The sequence below is a fragment of the Oncorhynchus clarkii genome, chromosome 11 (assembly GCF_045791955.1).
Source record: "Oncorhynchus clarkii lewisi isolate Uvic-CL-2024 chromosome 11, UVic_Ocla_1.0, whole genome shotgun sequence".
NCBI classification, from domain to species: Eukaryota; Metazoa; Chordata; class Actinopteri; order Salmoniformes; family Salmonidae; genus Oncorhynchus; species Oncorhynchus clarkii.
This window is the reverse complement of record NC_092157.1, coordinates 8,603,010-8,630,973: the sequence shown is the minus strand read 5'-3', so window position 1 is coordinate 8,630,973 and position 27,964 is coordinate 8,603,010. Positions and strand designations below refer to the sequence as shown.

Sequence of the window (27,964 nt, the reverse complement as noted above, 5' to 3'; positions counted from 1 at the left end):
TATTATTATTCTGGGAACTGCACAAAAGAGGAAGATAAACGGTGACTAGTAGATTTTAACACCATTCTGACATCATGTAGACTTACTTCACCAACTTCCTGTCTTGTATCAGACCACTGTCTCTCCAACTAACTGTGTCTTCTCTCCTCAGTCATCATTGACTTTATGTGGTCTTAAACTGCCTTCAGTGAGCTAGTTGAACTCAGCAGTTCCTCTATACTGGAACCCATTAAACAGATGCTCTGTGAACTCAACACTCAAAATAAATGGTCCAAAATTAAACAGTAGCCTGCATCATCATATCAACACTATAGTAACAGTTAAACACTTTTCACCCCAGAAAATTCTACAAATATGCAGATAATTAAAGAGCACACAATTATAAATGTAACAAAAGTACCATTAGAAACTAATACACAATGACAATACTCTACATAAAAACACTTGATACCCAATTGCAAAATGCTTAGCATCCACCTGTTTTATTCACTTGTGCATAAAGCCCATCTAGGTTGTTAAGAGGTGGTTCCTGGGCCCCTCTCCCAGTCACGTTGACTTCAGCGTACTCACTCTCCTGTCCCTGGACCCTGTCCTGGGCTGCAGCTGGGATCTCTTTGGTCTGTAGTTTGGAGAAGTCTATGTCACCGTAGTGGATCTCTTCAGACTGGTCTTCTGCAGGTTCCTCTGGTTCCTCTCCGGCTGTGGCCTGGTTAGTACACACTGTCCCAACCGGGGAGTTCTGTGGAGAGAACACAGAGAGAGGAACAGGTGTAAAGCTCTAAGCTCAGTAATGTGTAAAACTCTAAGGTCAGCAGGTTACACAACACATACTGAGTGGATGTCAATGAAAATGTCAATTAAACTGACAGGAGTAAAGAATTTCATTTTGTCAACAAATGAGCTCCAATCTAAACAAAACACTGTCAAAGTCCAACAACTATTCTGTTATTATTTCATGTTCTTATAGGATGTGGCATTGCTTTCGGTGTGGTTATCTCCCCCTAAACGTCCTCTGACATGAATCCACGTATTTGAAGGGGTGTCCACATACTTTTGAATATATGTATTGTATATCAAACCTACGATTGTGCCCTACGTGCCAATTTTACCTTTTATAGCCAGCTGAACTTCATTCGACTTCCCACAGCCGTGACTATTTCTTCCTTCACAGTAGTACAGTCCTCCATCACCAACAGTCACATTGAGGGTGTAACTCTGTCCAGATGCTACCTGTGTTCGTTTACCCCCACTGATCTGGAACCAGGTGAAGTCTGTCACAGGAGGGTTGGCTGTACTGCTGCAGGTCAGATTAACACAGCTGCCCACTGATACTGAATCAGCTGGACTGATGGAGGCCAAGGTGTCCTTAGGAGAGACTGGGGGAGAGGGGTTCATATAGAATGTATCTGGATATGGTATATTGAATAGTCTCATCAAAACCACTCTATTACAATTATCAGTGAAAACATGATAGAATGATCTATTCTACTGGAACCGGTTACTAAATCTTACATGAAACGTTAAGCATCATGTTATGTTCAGCTGTCTTGTTGCTTGTCCCTACTGGGTAGACTGCAGTACAAGTGATGTTCTTCTCATGATGAAGGTATGACGGAGTGAAGGTCACCGTGGAGAGAACTGATTTGGTTTGGTCTGGATTCTTATGCAGTTGGTTCTCAGGTGTGAACTGTGTTGGGAGAGTCCATGTCAGCTCAGGGGGGTGTTCGGGACAGGGAGCGACAGCAGAGCAGTTCAAACTGACAGGGGTCCCTTCCTTCACCTCACCTGAGACAGTAATGATGGGACTGGAAGGAAAATCTGTAATACATTGTAGATAAATATATTTTACACTAACAGTTAAACTGTCCACTTGTTCAACTCTTATCTTTGATGCAAGGAATCTAAACTGGAAAAAAAAAATTGGTTTTAAGATAAATTGTCTCTTACCACTGACAACTATATTAACAGACTTATCAGGATCTGTTCCACGGAATGGTTGACTCTCAATCCTGAAGTAGTATATATCAGAGTAACTGGTGGTTACATTGAAGAAGACTGTGGTGCAGTTCTTCTGGGACATGTTTCCAGTTATCTCCCCTTGATATCTGTTGACCGTCTCACTACTGTTAAATATCACTCTGTCCGGACGCTCACGAAAGTTTGAGTTTTCTTTAATCCACACTCCAGAGGGTAGTATTGTGCTGTTAAATGTTTTCTGTGTGTCATGAATATCAAATGAACATGGGATTTGCACACAGGAGCCAGTCAGTACATCCAGTCTATCTGGCATTGTGGCGATAAAATCTCGTCGACCAAAACAGGCCAAAACACCTGCAACATAAAGGACAACATCAGGGAGGTTCTGATGTATTTTCAGTTCAGTCCAATGATATGTATTAACCCTAGATGACTGACAGGGGCCTCTGTTTGGAGGCAACTGCACAGCCATCTTGTTACTCCTCCTTCAGTGTAAAACAGATGTTGGAAGCTATAGAAATGCATTTATTAATGTCTATATTCGTTTTAGACAAGTATATTCTATTACAGACACTTTAATGCAAACTTTTAAATTATATTTTGTGACCTACAACACTTCCTTCAGTAGAGAGACCCTACCGTTTCTCCAGCCAATGATTAAATCTTGAAACTCACTAAATTGGTATTATCCAATAGCTGCTTCATCTTTAAACCAGAGTTTTTCCTTTTTTCCTTTGCCCCCAACTATGAGAAACTATATGTGGAACAATTTGAGGAAACACTCACAAAACAGACACACACTCCCTACTTTCTAAAATCCTCTCATGGAAGAGATACATAGATGATGTCTTTGTGCTCTGGGAAGGAAGTCAGCAGGAACTAAATGGATTCCAAACTCTGCTAAGCGAGAGCTCTGAATATCTCAAATTCACTGTTCACTGTTGAGAGAAATACAAACTGCCTGGACTTATGGATCATCAAAGAGTGGTGCATTACATACAGACTTGTACACAAAGCCAACAGACCTCAATACCCTGCTACGTGGGGATAGTATGCATCCCCTTCCCCTCAGGAATGGTCTACCATACAGCCAGTTTCACTCAATTCACTCTAATTAACCTCATAATTGTGACACAACCCTTATGATTGTCATTGGTTGCACTAATTACACTGTTTGTCTACATAACCTGGTTCAAGCATTCATGACTTTACCCTGAAGAAGGAACAGTGATCCCGAAACGTTGGTGTTTTACCCAATAAATTACTGGGAGTTTATATATATATAGAGTGTGCAACTCTCTTTGTTTTTATAGCTTACAGTGTATTCACCGTTAGTCAGCACCTCTACACTAAGTCATTTTCTCTGGGTGTGCTCCAGATAATGCTTTTTATATCACCTGAACATAACAAATTAAATAATAAACATGTAAAGATATTAAAGTGTTTTATTTATAGAGTACTAACTTTACTGTCCCTTCTACAACAAAATACTGAAATACATGTAATATAGTCCTTGAAACATTTGATTTAAATACTGTAGAATTCTATTCATTATCATGGAGGACTGCTTCTTCTGGGGAGTACCATATATAGAGACCGGTGGTTTCATAGTCTCTCATTGGCCGTTACATAGAATCAGCAATCCAGGGTTTATACCCATCACTGTTACAGTCTCTCCCTATAATAATAGTTGTGGAAGGACCACCAGAGGGCAGGCTGGGCTCACAGATAGTAGCCCAACAAGGCATGTTGAGACAAGGTAACCAGAGGTAATTAAGCACAGCTGACGGTACTAATGACATATCTCTTTCCCCTATAAGAGAGAGGATGGAACCAGCAGGGAGAGGAGAGACAAACCCTCTGTGTAGAATAGCTACCAAGAGAAGGGAGCTAGCCAAAGAAGAGCCATTAAGACAGTGACAAATCTGTGGTTGTTGTTAAAGTTTAAAGATAATCGTCTTGTGTTCCTGTGTTATCTAAAGAAGAAGATGTATGTTGTTCCTTGGGAGATTCTCATTGATTGTGTTGAAGTGTTGTCAGAAATCTCTCAATAGAGAACTGCGTTCAACCAAGAACCTACTCCTGACTTGTTTATTCCACCTTTCTGTTTTAGTGACACCAAATGACTTGGTCCGCTCACATAATACTAACTTATTTCTATGTACAGGTGATTTTTCAATTGGTAGGTATGTTGTCAAGGAGTGGTGATAGGGACAGTGGTGGAAGTTATACTGTTAACAGCACACTGATGTCAGTTTCACATGAACATACAGGGACAGTGGTGGAAGCTATACTGTTAACTGCACACTGATGTCGGTTTCACATGAACATACAGGGACATGAATAAGTATTTCCCCCTTTATGGTTCTCTATTTTTACTTATTTTTTTACTGTTATCAGATCTTCAACCAAAACCTAATATTAGATAAAGGGAACTTGAGTTTATAAACTTTTTTTATAGTTATTTATTTTCTTTCATTAACAAAGTTATGCAACACCCAATACCCCTGTGTGAAAAAGTAATTGCCCCCTTACTCTCAATAACTGGTTGTGCCACCATTCCAAAACACACAATCTACATGAAAATGATTAAAAACCACAAATTTAAAGTTTTGGAATGGCCTACTCAATGTCCAGACCTAATCCCAAATGAGACATTGTGACAGTTCATGCTTGAAAACCCACAAATGTCACTGAGTTAAATCAGTTCTGCATGGGAGAGTGGGACAACATTCCTCCACAGCAACATGAGAGACTGATCAACAACTACAGGAAATGTATAGTTGGTTTTCATTTCAGCTGAAGGAGGCACAACCAGTTATTTAGTATAAGGGAGCAATTACTTTTCTCACAGGGGCATTGGGTGTTGCATAACTTTGTTTAAGAAATAAATGAAATAAGTATGTAAATGTTGTGTTATTTGTTCACTCAGTTTCCATTTATATAATGTCATCTTTTGATTGAATATCTGATAATGTTCAGTATCAAAAATATGCTATAACTTTTTCACAGCAGTTTAAATCCAGACTATTAAAATATACTAATCAGGAATTAACTGTACACTTTTCTACACAATTAAAAAGCTGGAATATAGCACATCCCATAAAATATAATGTCTTGTGGTTATGTTTTAATGTCTGATTCATAACTAGTTGTTGTTGTGTGGAAGACTCACCTGACATAAAGAGGCCAATGAGAAAAAACATGTTCTCAGAACAAGCCATGTGAGAACTCACACACTACTGATCACCTGAAACAGTACAAACATACACTTACTGGTGGAGTAACTTAACTCACACAACACATTAAACCATCCCCATATCAAATACACAATGTCCTTCAGTTGTAAAGCTAATACTTGAACAAACAGCAGTACATTAGAACATATTGAATCTCATTACTCAGAATTAATCTCCTTTCATTTATTTTGAACATTAAAATGAACAGAAAATATAGTGAAGAAGTCGATACTTGCCTTAGACGGTAACGTAAACTGTCTACAGCAGAAACTGTCACACACATAGTGAGGTATGACTAACTAAAGTGCTGAAATTCATGTGGCACATCTCACATCTCATCAGTGAAATACTTCCTAATATGTGTATGAGAAACCATTTTAAAGGAATACTACTGTATTTAATGTCCCTTTTTTTGGGGTAGGACAGGTCAGCAGCATTTTGAAACGGGCCCCTGAATCACTAAGTCTGCCCCCAATAAATTGCTAAAATAAACTTTTGGCAGCAAAACCATCTCCCATATCTCCTGTATCTCCTGTATCTCCCGTATCTCCCTCTCCCGTATCTCCCTCTCCCGTATCTCCTGTATCTCCTGTATCTCCTGTATCTCCCGTATCTCCTGTATCTCCCATATCTCCCTCTCCCGTATCTCACATGCTTGAATGGGAATATCTGTGGGATTTAAAAAATATAGTAAAATTATGAACCAAAATCCACAATTAATTTATTCAAATATAAAAAAGAAAAGTTAAATTAGAGTTTGATACAAAACATATGGTTGTCACATTATGTTTCAATATGAAAAACTTTCAAATAAAAGAGAGCCGCACACTCTAGGAGCTCAGATGCAAAAATCTGTCTTCATCAGGGTATAATCACAAACACTCGTTTATATAGTGTCAAAAGACACAGGTGTCTGTAATCATGGCCAAGAGTGGCCTAATATCATTGGATAATTATCAAATATTAAAAGGTCATACAAAGAACAGCATACAAACAACAAATGGATAGCAAACGATCATAGATTAATTTGACTACACAAGCTTACAAACAATTATAATGGCAGTCACAATAATCACAAGAATGGCTTCAGATCAAAGTCTACGTTGAGACCGAAGGGCGCAGGGGTCTTTAAGTTAAAGATCCAGGCAGCCTCTCGTTTTAACAATAAATTATCAAGGTCACCCCCTCTCATAGGGAGGGTGACATGTTCGATGCCAATATAACACAGAGACGAAATCGAGTGTCCTTCCTCCAAGAAGTGGGCCGCAACTGGGTAAGTCAAGATTTACACCTAATGGTGCTACGATGCTCTGAGATACGTACTTTTAATTCGCGCTTTGTTTTACCCACATCATTTTTACCACAAGGACAAGTTATAAGATAAATAACTGCCTTAGTGGAGCACGTAATAACACCTTTGATTGGGATCGATTTCTATGTTTGTGGGTGTTTGAAGGATCTACGTTTATGCAAGTGCCATTGCATTGAGCACAGCCATTACATTTGTAATTTCAATCCAGTAGGGGCGCTAATAGACGTTGTTCTGCAATATCTTGGGGTGGTAAATCAGAGTGTACCAATTGGTCTCTGAGATTTCTGCCCCACGAGAATACGACCAAGGGAAGGTCCGAAAACACATTACCGAGACTATCATTGGATTTTAGAATGTGCCAATGTTTGTGAACAATTCCCTTCATTTGTTCAGAGCACTTTGAATAGCGGGTAGTTAGAACACAAGAATGCATCTTTTTGCGGGACTGACCTTGAAAAAGGTCATGTCTCGTTTTGTTTTGAATTTTCTCCATGGCAATATTAATCTGATCATTTTTGTAGCCCCTCTCCTTGAACTTTCTTTGCGTCTCAGCCATATTTCTGTCGAAATCTGATTGTTTTTTGCAAATTCTTTTGATTCGACAGAATTGGCTGTAGGGCAAACTATTTTTCAAGGGAAGTGGGTGACAACTATCAGCCCTCAACAAACTGTTACGATCAGTAGGCTTCCTGTAAAGATCAGTGTATAGAACATTATCTTCACACAAGATCAGAAGATCAAGGAAACTGATTTGACGTGTATCAGATTGCATAGTAAATCTCAAATGATCAGAACAGGAGTTAAGAAAAGCATGGAACGCCTGGAGTAGTTTTGCATCACCCCTCCATAGAACGCCTGGAGCTGTTTTGCATCACCCCTCCATAGAACAAAAATATCATTAATATACCGTTTCCAAATAATGATGTGAGGCAAGAAAACATTTTTGAAAAGATTGAAAATAGACTGTTTCTCCATGTAACCCACATACAAATTAGCATAGTTAGGAGCCATGGGGGATCCCATAGCAGTACCCTTCGTCTGAATAAAGAAATTATTTAGAAACATGAAATAGTTATGTGTGAGTACTATTTCAGCCAATGTTATAATGCATGCACTGGAAGGTAGTTCATTAGGGTCACGTTGCAGAATAAAATGTTCCAGAGCTTCAATACCGCCCTCGTGTGGAATATTTGTGTATAACGACTCAACATCAAAAGTAACTAACAAGGTATTCTCATGGAGAGGATCAAGAGATTCAATGATAGAGATCATACTGCTGGTGTCCTTTACAAAGGAGGGGAGCTGTTCTGCGAGTGGTCTAATAAAAAAGTCAACAGAAGTAGATAGAGGGGCCGTTACTGCATCAATGCCCGCTACAATAGGGGACGTTACTGCATCAATGCCCACTACAATAGGGGACGTTACTGCATCAATGCCCACTACAATAGGGGCTGTTACTGCATCAATGCCCACTACAATAGGGGACGTTACTGCATCAATGCCCACTACAATAGGGGACGTTACTGCATCAATGCCCACTACAATAGGGGACGTTACTGCATCAATGCCCACTACAATAGGGGACGTTACTGCATCAATGCCCACTACAATAGGGGACGTTACTGCATCAATGCCCACTACAATAGGGCGCCCTGGTGGTTTTGTAACATTCTTGTGTAATTTCGGCAAAGTATAGAAAGTGGCAATTTTAGGGTGTTGAACAGCCAAAAAGTCATGTTCTTTTTTGGTTCTGACCAGAACTTAAATACCCATCTAAGACAGTAAAGATAGTATTCTGAAATTGGGAAGTAGGGTCACTTCTGAGTTTCTTGTAAAAGGTGTTGTCAAGCAGCTGTCTATGACATGTACATAAACTGTCCTATCCATGAGTACAACCGACCCACCCTTATCAGCAGGACGAATAAGGACTGACTTGTCGGTTTGTAAGTCAAGCAAAGCTTGTTCTTCATCCTCAGGTAAATTATGGGAAGATTGGGACCCCTGTTTATTCTTAAGGAGATGTCCAACATCTTTTTGCACAAGTCTGCAATATGTCTCGATAGTGATTGCGATTGGCTGGAGGTATAAAATAACTCTTGCTTCTAAAAGGAGTCAGAATATGTGCAGGAGAGCAACCTGCTGGTTCAATAGAAGTGTCAGAATTAGGGGAGCTAAAGTATTCCCTTAAACTGATGTTTCTAAAAAACTTAAACAGGTCTACCTTAACATCAAAATTGTTGCACTGGGTTGTAGGCACAAAAGATAACCCTTTATTAAGCAAAGAGACATGGGCAGGGCTCAATATCTTGCTTGATAAATTAAAGACACTCAGTCTCGTGGGTTCTAGGACCGTGTGAACGGTCTCCTCTGCCTCTGATAGTCGTTTCTTCTTGCCCCGTTGGGTGCGACATCTCGTCGATGAGCGTGCCTGCGGCCTCCTCCGCCCTTCTGTCCGTCCAGTCTCTGGTTGAATAAAAAACTACCACTGGAAGCCGATGAGGCGCTGGTTGTAGAGCGTTGACCAGACGGGGGTGGATAGAAGTAAGCGGCATCCCTCCTGCGTCTGCCATGGAGAGAGGGAGCAGGACCTCCCTTGTCAGGGTTTCTCCAGAAGTAGACTTTATCCTCGGCCTTGTCTTTTTTGTATTGGTTGAATTTCTTGATTTTAAGTTCCTTTATTTCTGAAGACAACTTGTCCTGGTGCGCTTGGTTAGTTTTCATGAGTTCATTTGAATATGTCATCATCATTAACAGCTATTTGTAGAGCTGTGCGTTTGTCTTTAATCGTGTTATCCATTTCAATAAAATCCTTCTTCAACTGGTCAACAATTAATGACATTAAACATGAACATGAAAAACAGACTTGGTATGAAACAGAGTAACTGTAATTGTATCTGAGTGATTCTCACACACCACTCAACTTCCCCGACGCCAACTTCCTCTTTGAAGTCTATTTGCAAAGAGGAGCCTGGTGGGCTGGATGCCACAGAGACACTCTTTTCACTCCACTTTGATACGGAATTGACTTTTTCGTAGCAGTTTATGAGAATTTATGTAGCAGGTTAAGATAATTATCTTAGCATGTTAAGAGCCTGAGGTTAAGGTCAGGTTAAATAGTCAGGTTTAGGGAAAATGCTCTCCTAACCAGGGTTGGATGAGGATATTTGGGACCCTGAGCTTACTTTCCTTCGTTTCAACACGTTCTGCCATGGTGCAGAGAGAATTATTATTTATATTGTTGCTGTTTTATAGCACCTCATGCTTGTGTTCACATTTTGCCATGAGGCTGATATAAAAGGTTGCCGTTTTAACGCTACAATCAGATGACCGCATTTGGGACCCTGACACATTTTGCCATGGTGCAGAGAGGAACATTTGCAATTTGATAATGCTATTCTATACATTTTGCAATGAGGCTGAGACAAAATTAGCCATTTTAAAGCTAATTCCCTGATATTCAACACATTTTGCCATGAGGTCGATAGGAAAGGTTTCAGTTTTAAAGCTAATTTCCTGTAATTCTACACATTTTGATATCATATGCTATCTGGGGCCGTTCGGTAATCTGTCCCTGCTCCTAACCTGCTTTCAAAATAATTTCTTATTGAAGTGTTGTGAAAAGAGTGTGTCCCATGTGCAACAGGAGAGAGCCAGCGACCTGCAGGGCATGGGCGGCAGGGCAGACATGGGCCCTCTCTTCGACGGTCAAGTCTAGATGAGATAAAGCTTTTGTCTAGTTGAAGTTGTATTCTTTTAGCATGTTAGCTAATCCTAACCCTTTTCCGTACTTTCATCTAATCATCATAACCTGATACGTTTATTATCCGAATAATTTTGCACGCCCAATTTTTTCAGTTTTTGATTTGTTAAAAAAGTTTGAAATATCCAATAAATGTCGTCCCACTTGTTGTTGATTCTTCACAAAAAAATACAGTTTTATATCTTTATGTTTGAAGCCTGAAATGTGGCAAAAGGTCGCAAAGTTCAAGGGGGCCGAATACTTTCGCAAGGCACTGTATATGGTAGTACTGACAAAAAAGTACTAACAAGCTCATTTCAATTTTGTGGAAACTGCTTTGCCTATATGTGGATAAAATGTATGAAAATACAATGAAACGATGTGCCTGCATGCAGATCAGGCTACCACTCACTATCAATGGATATATGAGTAGGTATTAGGTGATAAAACAGAACCAATCAAGTGCCTTTGAATGAGTTGTGGTAGTAGGTGCCAGGTGCAGCTCCGGCTGTTACCTAGTTCTGCTCTCCTGCATCTGACTTCCCTGCCACCAGTTACACACCCCTTACACTCCCTCTATGACGGTCAAGTCTAGATGGGATAAAGCTTTGTCAAATTGACGTCAAATTCTTTTAGCTTTTGAGCTAATCCTAGCACTTTTCCGTTCCTTGATCTAATTATCATAACCTGCTACGTTAATTCTCCTAACCTGCAGCCTAATTCTCCTAAACTTGCGAAAAAACTAAATTTGGACAAATCACTCTTCGACCTTCCCAAGGTCTTCTGGGAGAAGGATACCCAGGAGCTGAGGGTGTACTTTACCCAGCAGGTGGGAGCCGACCTCCCCCAACAGGTGGAGGGAGAGTTGAAAGCTCTGGAGGACAAGGTCAGGAATTGAGAGGTGGAGGGACCAGATGGTTCAGAGAGAGAAGAGAGAAAGTATTGACTATTGGACATTATACTACGCTGATGCTGCTATATGGTGGGAATGGGGATATGGGGGGACTGACAAAAAAGGGACGACAAGCTCTTTTCAGTTATGTGGAAACTGCTTTGCCTCTTTGTGGATAAAATGTATGAAAATACAATGAAACGATGTGCCTGCATGCAGATCAGGCATGGATATATCAATGGATATATGAGTAGGTATTAGGTGATAAAACAGAACCAATCTTACTGCTTTTTCCATGACATAGACTGACCAGGTGAATGCAGGTGTATTCAATGATCCCTTATTGTTGTCACTTGTTAAATCCACTTCAATCATTGTAGATGAAGGGGGGGAGACAGGTTAAATAATAATTGTTAAGCCTTGAGACAATTGAGACATGGATTGTGTATGTGTGCCATTTAGAGGGTGTTTGGGCAAGACAAAAATGTATGTGCCTTTGAATGAGTTGTGGTAGTAGGTGCCAGGTGCACTGGTTTCAGGGACTGAAATACTGCTGTTTTTTTTATCTCACTCTAAACAGTTTCCGGTGTGTATCAAGAATGGTCCACCCCCCAATAAACATCCATCCAACTTGACACAACTGTAGGAAGCATTGCTGTCATAATGGATCAGCATCCCTGTGGAACGCTTCGTCACCTTGTAGAGTCCATTCCCTGATTGTCAGGACCCGGTTACGAACCCGGGTCTCCGGAGTGAGAAACAGTCACTTAACCTACTGAGCCACGAATAGTCGGCAGAACCCAGAAGATGAGGCAGACACAGCAGTACTTGAGACGGTGTATTTAATGAAGTAAAAAGAGAAGTCCTTCAGGAAAACATGTCACTCCACAACCTCAAAAGGAATTCCACAAGAACAAAGGTAATCCTCCAAGACAAAAAGGTAAATCCACAAGGTGGTAGGAATAGCATAAAAAGCCTCAAAAGATACTCAAAAATAAATAAACAAGAACAAAAACAGAATTCCACAAGAGAGTCCACCGGGTTCAACAAGCGTTCACAGAATACTAGGGCTGGGTGCTAACATACAAACACAGAGCAAAGAACTGAGGAAAACTAAGGGTTTAAATACAATCAGGGGAAACGAGGCACAGGTGCAAATAATAATGGGGATCAAGGGAAAACAAAAGGTCAAAAAGCACAATGGGGGCATCTAGTGACCAAAAACCGGAACAACCCTGACCAAATCCTGACAGAATCCCCCCCCTAGGAACGGCTCCTGACGTTCCTACCAGCTCTCTCGGGGTGGAGGGCCCTGAACCGACGAATGAGGTCAGGGTCCAGTATGTCTTTGGCAGGAACCCAGGAGCGCTCCTCGGGACCGTAGCCTTCCCAGTCCACCAGATACTGCCAGGACCGCTGCACCCGGCGGGAATCCAGTATCCGATGGACGGTATAAGCCGGCTGGCCTCCAATGACACGTGGCGGAGGTCTGTCTGCCGGGACAAGGGGAGAAAAAACAACAGGTTTTAATAAGGAAATGTGAAACGTGGGATTAATCTTAAGGGATCTGGGTAAGTGTAGGCGATAAGAAACTGGGTTAACTCTCCTGGCAACCTTAAAGGGACCGATGTATTTTTGGGACAGCTTGCGAGACTCCACCCGTAGTGGTAAGTCTCTTGTGGAGAGCCAGACTCTCTGGCCGGGGCGCAGGGTAGGCCCGGGACGGCGACGTCTGTTGGCTTGTTGTTGGTACCTCTGTGAGGAGCGCATAAGATTAAGACGGGTCTTCCTCCACATAAGCCGACAGCGTCTGACGAACTTCAAGGCTGAAGGCACTCTGACTTCTGCCTCCTGGTCCGGGAACAATGGAGGGGCATAGCCAAACTGACACTCGTGCGGGGACATACCAGTGGAGGAGGAGCGCAAGGTGTTGTGCGCGTATTCGGCCCAAACAATGAAGGACGACCATGTGGACGGGTTGTTACAAGTCATACATCGGAGGGTGGTTTCCAGCTCTTGATTCATCCTCTCTGTTTGACCGTTGGACTCCGGATGGTACCCTGAAGATAGACTGGCAGAAGCCCCCATGAGTTGGCAGAAGGCCTTCCAAAACCTTGAGGCGAACTGTGGACCTCTGTCAGAAACCATATCTGCCAACTCAGCAGTTTCCTTGGCAGAAGGTAACTTAGTCAGAGGGATGAACCTGGCCGCCTTAGAAAACCTGTCGATTATGACTAGGATAGTAGTATTGCCATGGGATGGAGGAAGGCCAGTAATAAAGTTCAACGAGATATGGGACCAGGGTCTGTGGGGAACAGGTAAAGGGTGAAGGAGTCCTTGAGGGCGGAGGTGAGAAGATTTGCCCTGGCAGCACACAGGGCAGGCATTGACGAAAGTGGCAACGTCTTCTCTTATGGTAGGCCACCAGAACTTACGCTGGATGAACTCCAAGGTGCGACCTACACCCGGATGACAGGTGAGGCGAGAGGAGTGCCCCCACAGAAGGACCTGAGTCCTCACTGCCTTGGGGACAAACAACCGATTGGCAGGGCCTCCTTTCGGGTCCGGTTCGAAAGCTTGAGCTCGTCTCACGGTATCCTCAACTTGCCACGAGATCGGAGCCACGATCTTAGCAGCAGGAAGGACAGGCATGTCCGTGTCATCTCGAATGGCAGGAGCGTAGACTCGGGACAGGGCATCCGGTTTGAGATTCTTCGACCCGGGCCGATAGGTGAGGATAAACTGGAATCGATTGAAGAAAAGAGACCATCTAGCTTGTCTAGAGTTCAACCGCTTCGCCTGCTGGATATACTCCAGATTTTTGTGGTCCGTGAGCACTTGAAACGGGTGAGAAGCCCCCTCGAGCCAGTGTCTCCATTCCTTCAATGCCATCTTAACCGCTAGGAGTTCACGATCCCCCACATCGTAGTTCCTCTCAGCCGGGGTAAGCCGGTGTGAGAAGAAAGCGCACGGATGAAGCTTCTTGTCTTCACCCCTCTGAGACAGGACAGCTCCAACACCAACCTCTGAGGCGTCTACCTCCACCACAAACGGTTCATCCGTAGTCGGTAGTATCAGGATGGGAGCAGAGAGGACGCGCTGCTTGAGTCCTTGGAAGGCCGTCTCAGCTTCTCTTCCCCACAAAAACCTTGCATTGCCACCCTTGGTTAAAGCTGAGAGAGGGGCTGCCACCAAGCTGAAGTTCTTGATGAACTTGCGGTAAAAGTTTGTGAAGCCCAGGAAACGCTGAACTTCCTTAACAGATTTGGGGGTGGGCCAATCCGCTACCGCCCCTACCTTCCTGGGGTCCATTTGGACTCGACCGGGTTCCACTACAAATCCCAGGAATTGTACTCGGGATGAATGGAATTCACATTTTTCCGGCTTAACGTACAGATGGCTGTCTAGGAGGCCTTTGAGTACTTGTCTGACATGCTTTGTGTGTTCTTGAAGAGAGCTCGAAAAGATGAGGATGTCATCCAAGTAAACGAACACAAATATGTTAAGCATATCCCTAAGCACATCGTTTCTGAGCGCTTGGAACACCGCTGGGGCGTTGGTCAGGCCGAAGGGCATCACCAAGTATTCATAGTGACCAGTAGGCGTGTTGAAAGCGGTCTTCCACTCGTCACCAGGTCTGATCCGCACAAGATGGTATGCGTTCCGCAGGTCAAGCTTAGTGAAAACAACTGCTTCCTGGAGCAGCTCGAAGGCTGTGGCCATAAGGGGTAGCGGGTAACGGTTACGGACGGTTATGGCATTGAGTCCCCGGTAGTCGATGCAAGGACGTAAGCCACCGTCTTTCTTGGCCACAAAGAAAAACCCTGCTCCCGCCGGGGAGGTGGATGGACGCATGAGGCCTGCTTCCAGAGCGTCCTTGATGTAGGTATCCATAGCAGCTCGTTCGGGTGGAGATAGGGAAAAGATCCGACCCCTGGGGGGGCAAGTGCCCGGAAACAGTTCGATGGGGCAATCATAAGGTCTATGGGGTGGTAGCATGGTGGCCCTCTGTTTGCTAAATACCAGTTTGAGGTCATGGTAACACTCGGGAACTCGGGTCAGGTCGATGGATTCTAAAGACTCGGGAGTAGAACTCGGGGAATTCGAGAAAATACAAGTAGCTTGGCACGTAGGACCCCACTGCTTGATAGTGCCCACAGACCAGTCGATGTGAGGGTTATGGCTGTGAAGCCAGGGGTATCCAAGGACGAGAGGGAACTCGGAACAGGAGATCAAATGAAAGTTCATCAATTCCTGGTGTTGTGAAACTGAAAGTCGCAAGGAGGTAGTGACATGAGTGACAAGTCCAGATCCCAAAGGGCTTCCATCCAATGTAGTAACCCTCATGGGGTCACTTAGAGGTTCAGAGGGAACGCCATTCTCCTTCGCCCAGACACCATCCATGAAGTTACCTGCGGATCCAGAGTCTACCAAGGCTTGAAGGTGAAGCTTGTGGTTGTCCCAGGAAAGGGTGACTGGAATGAGCAGACGGGAGTTGGGCGGATGGGAGGAGGTTATGTTTCCCGTTACAGTTCCCCCCGGTCTGTACGGGACAGAGCGTTTCCCTGGAGCCCGGGACACGTGGAACGGAAATGGCCCGGTTTGCCACAATATAGACAGCGTCGCTCCCTCATCCGGCGGTCTCTCTCAGCCTGGGAGATACGTCCAATCTGCATGGGTTCCGGTGGAGCCAGCGAGGATAAAGGTGGGGACTCGGAGCTGGGACTGATAGGGGCTAGAGGTCTACGGTTGAGTTCTCTCTCTCTCAGACGCTGGTCAATGCGTGAGGCCAACTTGATCAGGGACTCGAGATTGTCCGGTGGTTCCCGAGTGGCCAGTTCATCTTGGATGGTGTCGGAAAGGCCTTTCAGAAAGCACACCGTGAGCGCCTCGTTGTTCCAGCCACTCGCTGCTGCTACCGTGCGGAACTGGATGGCATAGTCCGTCACGCTGCGCCGACCTTGGTGGAGAGTCAGGAGCTGTTTGGCTGAGTCAGGACCACTGCTTGGGCCTTGAAACACTTGTTTGAATTCCTCAGCAAAGGCAGAGTAGCTGGCACAGCAGGAATTATGGGCATCCCACACAGCAGTAGCCCAGGCCAGGGCTTTTCCCGACAGCAGGGTGATGATATATGCGATCTTAGACCGGTCGGTGGGGAACGAAGAGGGTTGCAGCTCGAAGGAGAGAGAACATTGGGTGAGAAACCCTTTACAAGCACTTGGATCACCTGAGAACCGTTGGGGAGGTGGAAGACGAGGTTCAGCCAGGGGATTAACTGCCATGGGTACGTGAATCTGAGGTACTGGGACGGGAACTGTTGCCGGGGTAAGTCGATCAGATATCTGCTTTATGGAAGTCAGCATCTCCGACAGAAGATGAGAATGTCTAGCCATTAAGGCCTCTTGCTGAACCAGGGCGGCTTCGTGGCGTTGGACAGTCTCCTGGTGGTGGGACAGCATGGCAACAAGGTCCTGGGAACTGGCTGCCTCTGGGTTCATTTTTGGCTCTGTGTTTCTGTCAGGACCCGGTTACAAACCCGGGTCTCCGGAGTGAGAAACAGTCACTTAACCTACTGAGCCACGAATAGTCGGCAGAACCCAGAAGATGAGGCAGACACAGCAGTACTTGAGACGGTGTATTTAATGAAGTAAAAAGAGAAGTCCTTCAGGAAAACATGTCACTCCACAACCTCAAAAGGAATTCCACAAGAACAAAGGTAATCCTCCAAGACAAAAAGGTAAATCCACAAGGTGGTAGGAATAGCATAAAAAGCCTCAAAAGATACTCAAAAATAAATAAACAAGAACAAAAAGAGAATTCCACAAGAGAGTCCACCGGGATCAACAAGCGTTCACAGAATACTAGGGCTGGGTGCTAACATACAAACACAGAGCAAAGAACTGAGGAAAACTAAGGATTTAAATACAATCAGGGGAAACGAGGCACAGGTGCAAATAATAATGGGGATCAAGGGAAAACAAAAGGTCAAAAAGCACAATGGGGGCATCTAGTGACCAAAAACCGGAACAACCCTGGCCAAATCCTGACACTGATGAGCTGTTCTGAATATCAAAAGGGGTTTCAACTCAAAATTAGGAAGGTGTTCCTAATGTTTGGTATCCTCAGTGTCTTCAGAAAGGACCCCTTGACTTATTCCACATTCTGTTGTTTTACAGCTTGAATTAAATAGAATGCCCATAACATGGTGCAGCCATCACCTTGAAAATATGAAGAGTGGTACTCAGTGATGTGTTGTGTTGGATTTGCCCCAAACATACACGTTTTATTCAGGACATAGAATTCATTTCTTTGCTCATTTTTAAGCAGTTGTACTTTAGTGCCTTATTGCAAACAGAATTCACGTTTTGGAATATTTTAATTCTGTACATGTTTCCTCCTTCTCACTTTGTCATTTAGGTTAGTATTATGGAGTAAGTACAATGTTGCTGATCCATCCTCAGTTTTCTCCAATCACAGCCGTTAAACTATGTAACTGTTTTAAAGTCACCATTGACCTTATGGTGAAATCAGTGGAGGCTGCTGAGGGGAAGACAACTCATAATAATGTCTGGAACGGAGCAAATGGAATGGAATCAAACACATGGAAAACTGTTGTATTTGGTACCATTCCACCTGTTCTGCTCCAGCCATTACCACGAGTACGTTCTCCCCAATTAAGGTGCCACCAACCTCCTGTGGTTGAAATCCCTGTGCAGTGTTTTTCCTCTCCGGCGACTGAGTTATGAAGGACGCCTGTATCTTTGTAGTGATTGGGTGTATTGATAAACCATCCAAGGTGTAATTAATTAACTCACTACGCTCAAAGGGATTTTCAATGTCAGATTTATTTTCTTTTTACCCATCTACCAACAGGTGCTCTTCTTTGTGAGGCAATGGAAAAGCTGTTTATATCTGTTTGAAAGTTGCTGCTTGACTGAGGGACCTTACAGATAATTGTATGTGTGGGGTACAGAGATGAGGTAGTCATTTAAAAATCATGTTAAACACTAGCATTGCACACAGAGTGAATCCATGCAACTCATGTGACTAGTTAAGGAAATCTTTACTCCTGAACTTATTTAGGCTTGACATGGAAATGGTGTTGAATACATATTGACTTTCAGCTTTTCATTTTTATGTCTAAAAACATAATTCCACATTGTGTGTAGAACAGTGACACAAAATCTCAATAGAATCCATTTTAATGAGATGTTAAATGTTGGACCAATAAGACCAAAATATTTCATGGGAATTGAATGTAAAGGTTTTAATGGCAGGGCAATTAACAAACAACCTTAAATTCAGTCTCAATTGTTTCTTCAATTTAACACTCAACAGAAAAACTGAAACAATTACTTCTAAATACATATAAACTGAAAATAGATCATATTAGTATTCTGGTAACTGCACAAAATAATAAGAGAAACAGTGACTAGTAGATGTTAACACCATTCTGCCATAATTTAGACTTACTGCACCAACTTCCTGTCTTGTATCAGACCACTGTCTCTCCAACTAACTGTGTCTTCTCTCCTCAGTCATCATTGACTTTATATGGTCTTAAACTGCCTTCAGTGAGCTAGTTGAACTCAGCAGTTCCTCTATACTGGAACCCATTAAACAGATGCTCTGTGAACTCAACACTCAAAATAAATGGTCCAAAATAAAGAGCAGCCTACATCATCATATCAACACTATAGTAACAGTTAAACACTTTTCATCCCAGCAAATTCTACAAACAGGCAGATAATTAAAGAGCACACAATTATAAATGTAACAAAAGTATCAATTTAAAACTAATACACAATGACAATATTGTACATAAAAACACTTAATACCCATTGGAAAAATAATTAACATGCACCTCTTTTATTGACTTGTGCATGAAGCCCATCTAGGTTGTTAAGTGGTGGTTACTGGTTCCCTCTACTGACCGTGGCCTGGTTAGAGCACACTGTCCCAACCGGGGAGTTCTGTGGAGAGAACACAGAGAAAGGATCAGTTGTCAGGACCAACACATCAGAAGAATAATGACTTCATAGTTACAGTTGGTTACACAACACAGTATTCATTCAATTCTTCCTGAAACACACATTCTAGATGGGTTTTAAAAGGTAATTCTACCATTCCCACCAGTCCCTGTGAACGGTCTGTCATGTCAAACCCACTGGGGAGTCTAGATGTTCTCCTTCTCCTGGAAGACAAGAATAAAGGTATATTGACATCATTTAGGTTTTCATATACAAAAGCACAAACAGCATGATAAATATGTTCAAATTGAGGCTGGGAATATCTTTTTACCATGCAGAGAATACGATCAGGCTGAAGAGGAAAATCAACCCCAAGCTTTTTCCTACAATCTCAAAAACCTTTGGGTTAACAGGCTCTTCATGCCCTGTAAATAAAACACACATTATAGCCATCTGTTCCAAAAAGAGGAAACATTTTGCACATTGTCTAATATTACAAATAATACACATACTGTAGATGTACAGATGTAAGATCTTAATTTAGCCAGTATTGTTGCAGTGAAATAATCCTGCAGCAAAAGGACTTGAACGTTTCCTCCGTAATGTTGTTCCATTGGTGGTGACTCTATTAGCTGGACAAAATAAGGTTACAAGTGCAATACTATTAATATAACCATGTTTTAGTGCAGGATTGTGGTGAATATATGCAAATCACAAAGCTTATCTGTGTTTCCCACAATGCAATAATCTTCTAAGCAACAATATAGTGATCAAATTAAGATCCTAAAACCGTATCATACCTAGATACATACAGCAGGTGTCACGTTCTACCATAGTTCTTGTGTGTTTTCCTTGTTTTAGTGTTGGTCAGGACGTGAGCTGGATGGGCATTCTATGTTGTGTCTAGTTTGTCTATTTCTATGTTTGGCATGATATGGTTCTCAATCAGAGGCAGGTGTTAGTCATTGTCTCTGATTGGGAACCATATTTAGGTAACCTGTTTTGTGTTGGGATTTGTGGATGATTGTTTCCTGTCTCTGTGTTTGTTGTCACAAGATAAGGCTCAGCCACTTTGTTTTTTTTTCATTTTTCATTGTTTTGGAAGAGAAGAGAACGAGCGCCATTCTCCTTGCGGAGATGGTGCTAAATACATCAACACGGTCGGTCCCTGGGATTGGGCTGGCTAACACGATTAGGTTTGCTTGGAAGGAAAAGGAGATGGAGCCTTTAGGACGGGAATCTTTTGGAAGGATAATATTGATGGGGATTCTAAAGCTGACGGTGAAGGACGTGTTTTGTTTCCAAGGCAACTCGTTGGAGGGAGCATACGACGTGGCACTATATACAGAGGTAAAACACGATGATATCCTGAGAAGGGCAAGAGCAGTGGGAGGTGAGAGGCCGATGTGCCACTACGAAATAACAAGCCTGGCGAAGAATAACTTTAGGGTTGTAACTGTCAACATTTACAACCCTTACGTTAAGGACGAAGAGGTGAGGGCTTTTCTGGGGAGATATATGGATAACGTCTCCTCAGCAAGGCACCTCAAAGACTCCCTTGGGTTTTGGAATGGGAGGAGAGGTTTCCAGGCCCTCCTCAGAGAGGACCCAAAGGGACATGGTGGCTACCTCCATCCTCCTGCTATGTTCTCCCTAGGGGCTGACAGGGGGACGTTGTTTTATGCACGTCAGCCCCCATTTTGCAGACACTGTATGGCCTACGGTCACATATTCGCCTCATGCAGTACAAGAAAATGCAGATTTTGTGCATCTGAGGATCACGAGGCGAGGGATTGTGACAAGCCTAAGACGTGCCATGGGTGTGGCTCGTCAGCACACCTGTGGCGGGGGTGCCCGGCCCGTCAGCGGTCATATGCGTCTGCGGCTGAGGGGGGAGCAGGGGCGGGGGATGGGGGAAGAAGAGGAGGGGAAGGAAGCACGCCTCATGATCAGAGTACAGGTCCAGAGGGGAAGGCCACAAGGAAGGAGGAGGAGCAAGAAGCGGCGGAAGGAAGAGAGAAGGAAACGGAAGGCACGGGAGTAGGAGAACCAGGAAAAGCGGTGGAAGAAGGCAACCGAGTGGAGGAGCATGAGAGAGAAGAAAGCGATGGAGGAGTGGTGGAGAAGGAGACGGTGGAAGAGCAAGTGGACTGGGGGGAATGTGCCCTGGTGGAAGAGATGAGGGGTATGGTGGAGGAGCTGGCGGAGGGGGGGGGGTGGTATCTCTCCACTGCCGTCATCACCAAAGAAGAGAATGAAGAGGAGGGAGCGATTGGCCGACAGTGAGAGGGAGGGGATGGCCAAGAGAGTGATGAGGGTGGGAGAAACCTCTGGGTTGCTGCTGGTTTCCACAGGCTCTCAATATCTGTTGGTTGGGGACACACCTAACAAGACTCAGGATTGGGTACAGGAGGAGGTGGGGAGTTTTTTGTTTGGGGACTCAGCCTCCCCAAATTTTTTCCAATCCAGCTGCAGCACTGGGGAGGGGGAGGATTGTGGGGGTAGACCCAGGGTGCAGGGCACCCCGGAGCCAAACACTATTCCTGCATCCTGGGTTGGTGAGATGGAGGAAGAGGGGGGGATGTTGGGAGTACAGATGGTGTTATCACCGGTAGATATGGAGCAGGGGAGCATCGGGTGAGTCTCCTGTTTTTGTTTTTTTCTGTCTGGGTTTAGAATTTGAGTGTATTACATGTTTTTATTTTATTCTTTCATGGGGTCTGATTTTACTTTTGTTAGTTTAAATGTAAGGGGTTTAAGGGATTGTGTTAAGAGGAGGGCGGTTTTTAGTTATTTGGAGGGTGTGGGGTTTGATTTTTGTTTTTTACAGGAGGTTCACCTGAGGGATGGAGGGGATGTTAATAGGTTTAAGAGGGAGTGGGACAAGGGGGAGTCGGTTTGGGGTGTTGGGGGGGGTGCACTCTTCGGGGGTAGGGATTTTGTGTGGGCACAGGGAGGTTAAAGTGGAGGATTCTTTTGTGGTAGTGCAGGGGAGGGTTATAGGGGTGGATGTCACGATAAGGGATTGTAATTTTAGATTAGTGGTGGTGTATGGACCACAGGTGGTGGCAGACAGGAGGGAGATGGTGGACTGTCTGACGCCCCTGTGTGTCACAAATAGGAAATTAGTGATAGGGGGGGATTTTAATACAGATTTAGGAAGAGGGGGGGATAGCAGTGCGGGCGCCATTGCCAGGCTAATGGCTTGCCATGGTCTGGTAGATGGTGGTCTGCACACTACTCCGAAAATGGACGGTCCTACATGGCGCAACTCCAGGGGGGTTGAGCGGAGGCTCGACTATATTTTTGTACCCAGGTCTTTGGGTAAGTTGTCTGGGCGGCTGTTGCCTGTTTTCTTTTCGGATCACGACGGGGTGCTCCTGCAGGTGGGGTCGCCAGTCTGCCTCTTTGGTAGGGGGTACTGGAAGCTAGATCGGGATGTGCTGGAGGAGCAGGCTTTTGTTGACGGGTTTTATGGTTTCTTTTGGAGGCTTGAAGGCCTCCGGTCCATGTGCGAGGGGGTGTTAGAGTGGTGGGAATTAGTTAAGGTGAGGATTAGGGCTTTTATAATAGGGTATTGCAAGAGGAAAAAAAGGGAGGAGAGGAGGGAGGTGGATCGTATCCAAAGGTTAATTGAACTCGAGTACGAGGCAGGCAACCTCGGCGGGTCGTTTGACTGGGAGAGATCCGCAACCCTAAAGGCGCAGCTCAGGGAGTTGCAGGAGCGGAAGGCTCAAGCTTTCCTGGAGCGTGCGCATAGTGGCTTTCTAGAGCACAATGAGACTTGTTCTGCTATGTTCTTTAAGTCGGTTAGGGCCAGACAGAGTAGGAAGGTAATGCATGGCGTTAGGGAAGAAAATGGTAGTATAGTTAGAGAACCAGAGGATATGGTCAGGGTGACAACTGATCATTTCCAAGGTTTATTTAAGGAAAGGGAAATAGATGTAGAGCAGGGAAATGTGTTTTTAGAACACTTGTCCAGGCGGTTGCCGGAGGACATTAGAGAAGTGATGGAGGCCCAGATCTCACTAGAAGAGGTTGAGAGCGCTCTTAGGAGGATGGGAAAAGGGAAGGTGCCTGGGATAGATGGGCTGCCGGCTGAGTTTTATCTCAAGTTTTGGGGTATACTTGGACCAGTGGTCCTCGAAGTCTTGAAGGCCATCCTTGAGACGGGGGTCCCGGGGGGATCAATGGCTGTTGGTGTGCTGTCACTTTTATATAAGAAGGGGGAAGTAACAGACCTTGGCAACTGGCGGCCGTTGACCATGCTGTGTGTAGATTACAAGCTACTTGCAAAGGTTTTAGCAGACCGGTTGCGCACAGCCCTTCCCTACGTCGTCCATGAGGATCAGACGTGCGGGGTAGAGGGCCGCTCTATTAGATGGAACCTACAGTTAATCAGGGACTCCATCGCTTGGGTTGAAGATAGAGGACTGCCTTTAATGGTAGCAGCGCTAGATCAGGCGAAAGCCTTTGATCGCGTGAATAGATCATTTTTATTCAGAGTGTTAGGTCGATTAGGATTTGGGGAGAAGTTCATAGGATGGATTCGTACATTATATGTCGGAGCGGGGTGCCGAGTTAGTGTAAATAGTCACTTGGGTGACGTTTTTGACCTCTCGTCTGGGGTCAGGCAGGGGTGCCCACTCTCGGCTCTCCTCTTCGTTCTGTACATGGAGCCTCTGGGGGCTGCCATTAGGGCAGACACAGGGGTGGAAGGCTTGTTGATCCCTGGAAGTGGTGGGCTGCGTGTTAAGATGACGCAGTACGCCGACGACACTTCCTTGCTGCTGTGCAAGGACTCGTGCCTGACAAGGTCCCTTGCCATCTTTGGGGATTTCACCCGAGCGTCGGGAGCAGTTCTGAACCATGCAAAGTCTTCCGTCAAGTTTTTCGGAAGATGGCTCGGTAGAACGGATGTGCCCGGGGGGTTATCTCTCTGTGAGGGGGCCCTGAGGATTCTCGGGGTCCATTTTGAGACCTCCGGCTCAGCGACGCTAAACTGGAACATGTGTATCGCAGTGGTACAGAGGAAGCTAGCAATGTGGAAGGCTAGGTATTTGTCTTTTATGGGCAAAGTCCTGGTTCTAAAGGTGGATGTGTTGCCGTCTCTTTTGTATTTGGCGTACATCTACCCATTGCCGGCTAGTCTGAGGAGGCCTCTAGTGAGGCTTGTGTTTCAGTTCATGTGGAGTGGCAGGTGCGAGTGGGTCGCCAGGGCACGCATGCTTTGTCCCATCGGAGAGGGAGGTAGGGGGGTACCACATTTCCCCCTCAAGCTGGACGCAATTTTTGTTTCTTTCTTGTTAACGGAGCTTGCTCATCCAGTGATACACCCGTCCAGTTACCTCCTGCGGGTGTTCTTCTCGTATCAGGCGAGAAGCGTAATGGTGTGGTCTAACACGGGTCCTCGGGCGGAACAGCTGCCGTGGCACTTTGGTCATGCGGCCAAATGGCTGCGTGAGCAACCTGAGGTTGAAGTTGCCCGAGTAGGTTTAGATCACAGGCACCTGTACGAGGAGGTCAGAAAGGCAGGGAGTCCGGCGCCTGTAGTGGGCATCTCGGAAGTGGTCTGGGAGGGAGTGCAGGCGCGGGGTCTGGACAACAGGCTCAAGGACCTGAATTGGTTGAGCCTCCATAAGTGCTTGCCGGTACGTTCCATCATGTACCGGTATAGTTTGGTGCAATCCCCCACCTGTCCAAGATCTTCTTGTGGCAGGGAGGAGACTGTGCGCCATGTCTTTTGGGACTGTGCCTTTGCCGGAGTAGTATGGGCTAGGGCACGGGTGTTGTTAGGTTTGGTAAGGGGGGATTTTGTATTGACGTGGGCCAGGTTAGAGAGAGGTGTAGGGAGAGCGAGAGGGATGGATAGGGACAGGTTTCTGCTCTGGCTTCTCATGAGTCTCTTTAAACGGGGGCTGTGGGAAGCCAGGCAGAACATGGTGAAGACAGGGAGAGATTGGGGGGTGGAAGGGATAGTGAGGAGGGTGGAAGGAGATTTGAGGGGGAGGATGAAGAGGGAGGAGAGGAAGTGGGGGCAGCATGCTGCCCGGGAGAGGTGGAAGGGGGGTTTAGGGCTGGGTGTCATTTAGATTTGTAAGGGGATAGATTAGGGACGGGGAGATAGGGAAAGGTAGTTTGTAGGATGACGGGGAGGGAAGATGCTCCCCTGAGGTTTTGTTTGGGGTTTTTGTTTTGTTTTAATTAAAATACCACTATTTGAGTTTGTATGGAAAGTTTGAGTTGTAAAGAATGAATGGTATTGATGATAATAAATTATTTTTTATTAAAAAAAATAAAAAATAGGACTGTTTTCGGGTTGTGCCACGTTTACTGTTTTGTAGTGTGTTCATGTTGAGTTTCTGTCATTAAATAACCATGGACACTAATCACACTGCACTTTGGTCCTCTCCTTCCCAGGAAGAAAGCCATTACAGCAGGTGTGTAGAAGTACCTCTTCTACATCCACGCATTTGAAGGGGTGTCCACATACTTTTGAATATATTGTATATCTAACCTACGATTGTGCCCTACGTGCCCATTTTACCTTTTATAGCCAGCTGCACTTCATTCGACTTCCCACAGCCGTGACTATTTCTTCCTTCACAGTAGTACAGTCCTCCATCACCAGCAGTCACATTGAGGAAGTAACTCTGTCCAGATGCAACCTGTGTTGTTTTACCCTCACTGATCTGGAACCAGGTGAAGTTTGTCACAGGAGGGTTGGCTGTACTGCTGCAGGTCAGATTAACACAGCTGCCCACTGATACTGAATCAGCTGGACTGATGGAGGCTGATGTGTCCTTAGGAGAGACTGAGGGAGAGGGGTTCATTTACAATGTATCTGGATATGGTATATTGAATAGTCTCATCAAAACCACTCTCTTACAATCATCAGTGAAACATGATAGAATGATCTATTCTTCAGAAACCGGTTACTAAATCTTACATGAAACGTTAAGCATCATGTTATGTTCAGCTGTCTTGTTGCTTGTTCCTACTGGGTAGACTGCAGTACAAGTGATGTTCTTCTCATGATGAAGATATGACGGAGTGAAGGTCACCGTGGAGAGAACTGATTTGGTTTGGTCTGAATTCTCTTGCTGTTGGTTCTCAGTCTTGAACTGTGTTGGGAGAGTCCATGTCAGCTCAGGGGGGTGTTCGGGACAGGGAGCGACAGCAGAGCAGTTCAAGCTGACAGGGGTCCCTTCCTTCACCTCACCTGAGACAGTAATGATGGGACTGGAAGGCAAATCTGTAATACATTGTAGATAAATTGATTTTACACTAACAGTTAAACTGTCCAATTGTTCAACTCTTATCTTTGATGCAAGGAATCTAAACTGGGAAAAATAGTTGGTAAACAGTTAAATTGTCTCTTACCACTGACATCTATATAAACAGACTTTTCAGGATCTGTTGCACGGAATGGTCGACTCTCAATCCTGAGGTAGTATTTATCAGAGTAACTGGTGGTTACATTGAAGAAGACTGTGGTGCAGTTCTTCTGGGACATGTTTCCAGTTATCTTCCCTTGATATCTGTTGACCGTCTCACTACTGTTAAATATCACACTGTCCGGACGCCCACCTAAGTATGGGTTTCCTTTAATCCACACTCCAGAGGTTAGTATGGTGCTGTTAAATGTATAGTAATGTATGTCAGGAATATCAAATGAACATGGGATTTGCACACAGGAGCCAGTCAGTACATCCAGTCTATCTGGCATTGTGGCGATAAAATCTCGTTGACCAAAACAGGCCAGAACACCTGCAACATGAAGGACAACATCAGGGAGGTTCTGATGTATTTTCAGTTCAGTCCAATGATGTGCACTAATCCTAGATGACTGACGGAGGCAACTGCACAGCCATCTTGTTTCTCCTCCTCCAGTGTAAAACAGATGTTGGAAGCTATAGAAATGCATTTATTAATGTCTATATTCGTTTTAGACAAGTATATTCTATTACAGACACCTTAATGCAGACTTTTAAATTATATTTTGTGACCTGCAACACTTCCTTCAGTAGAGTGACCCTACCGTTTCTCCATCCAATGATTGCATCTTGAAACTCACTAAATTGGTATTATCCAATAGCTGCTTCGTCTTTGAGTCAGAGTTTTTCCTTTTTCCTATTTTCCTTTGCCCCCAACTATGAGAAACTATGTGGAACAATTTGAGGAACCACTTACAAAACAGACACACTCCCTACTTTCTAAAATCCTCTCATGGAAGAGATACATAGATGATGTCTTTGTGCTCTGGGAAGGAAGTCAGCAGGAACTAAATGAATTCCAGACTCTGCTAAGCGAGAGCTCTGAATATCTCATTCACCATGCAGACTGTTGAGAGAGAAATAAACTACCTGGACTTATGGATCATCAAAGAGAATGATGCATTACATATAGATTTGTACACAAAGCACAACAGACCTCAATACCCTGCTACGTGGGGATAGTATGCATCCCCTTCCCCTCAGGAATGGTCTACCATACAGCCAGTTATGCAGGGTTAAACTAATCTGTGGCCAAAATTCAGATTTTGACAGCAATGCTTAGAAATTGAAAAATAATTTCAAAATCAGAGGCTACATGTAAAAAATCCCTGATGATGCAATGATTAATATCTCAAAAACCACGAGAAGAATTGCTAAAACGTAAACCAAAGAAGAAAAACAAATATTTTGCACTAAGTACACCAAGTGTTCAGAGAAAATGAAAGCAATCCTGAAGAAGCACTGGCATATTCTGCAGTCAGACTATAGAATGGCAAACCTCTTCAAGGACCAACCCACTGGTGGTCTATAAGTGTGGTCGCAATATTGAGGATAGCTT

At 44.4% G+C, this 27,964-nt stretch overlaps 1 pseudogene; it reads right to left on the bottom strand.

Moving 5' to 3' along the window:
- Window positions 1–466: 466 nt before the first annotated feature.
- On the bottom strand, window positions 467–5,201 carry LOC139420153 (myelin-associated glycoprotein-like; annotated as a pseudogene).
- Window positions 5,202–27,964: the final 22,763 nt, after the last annotated feature.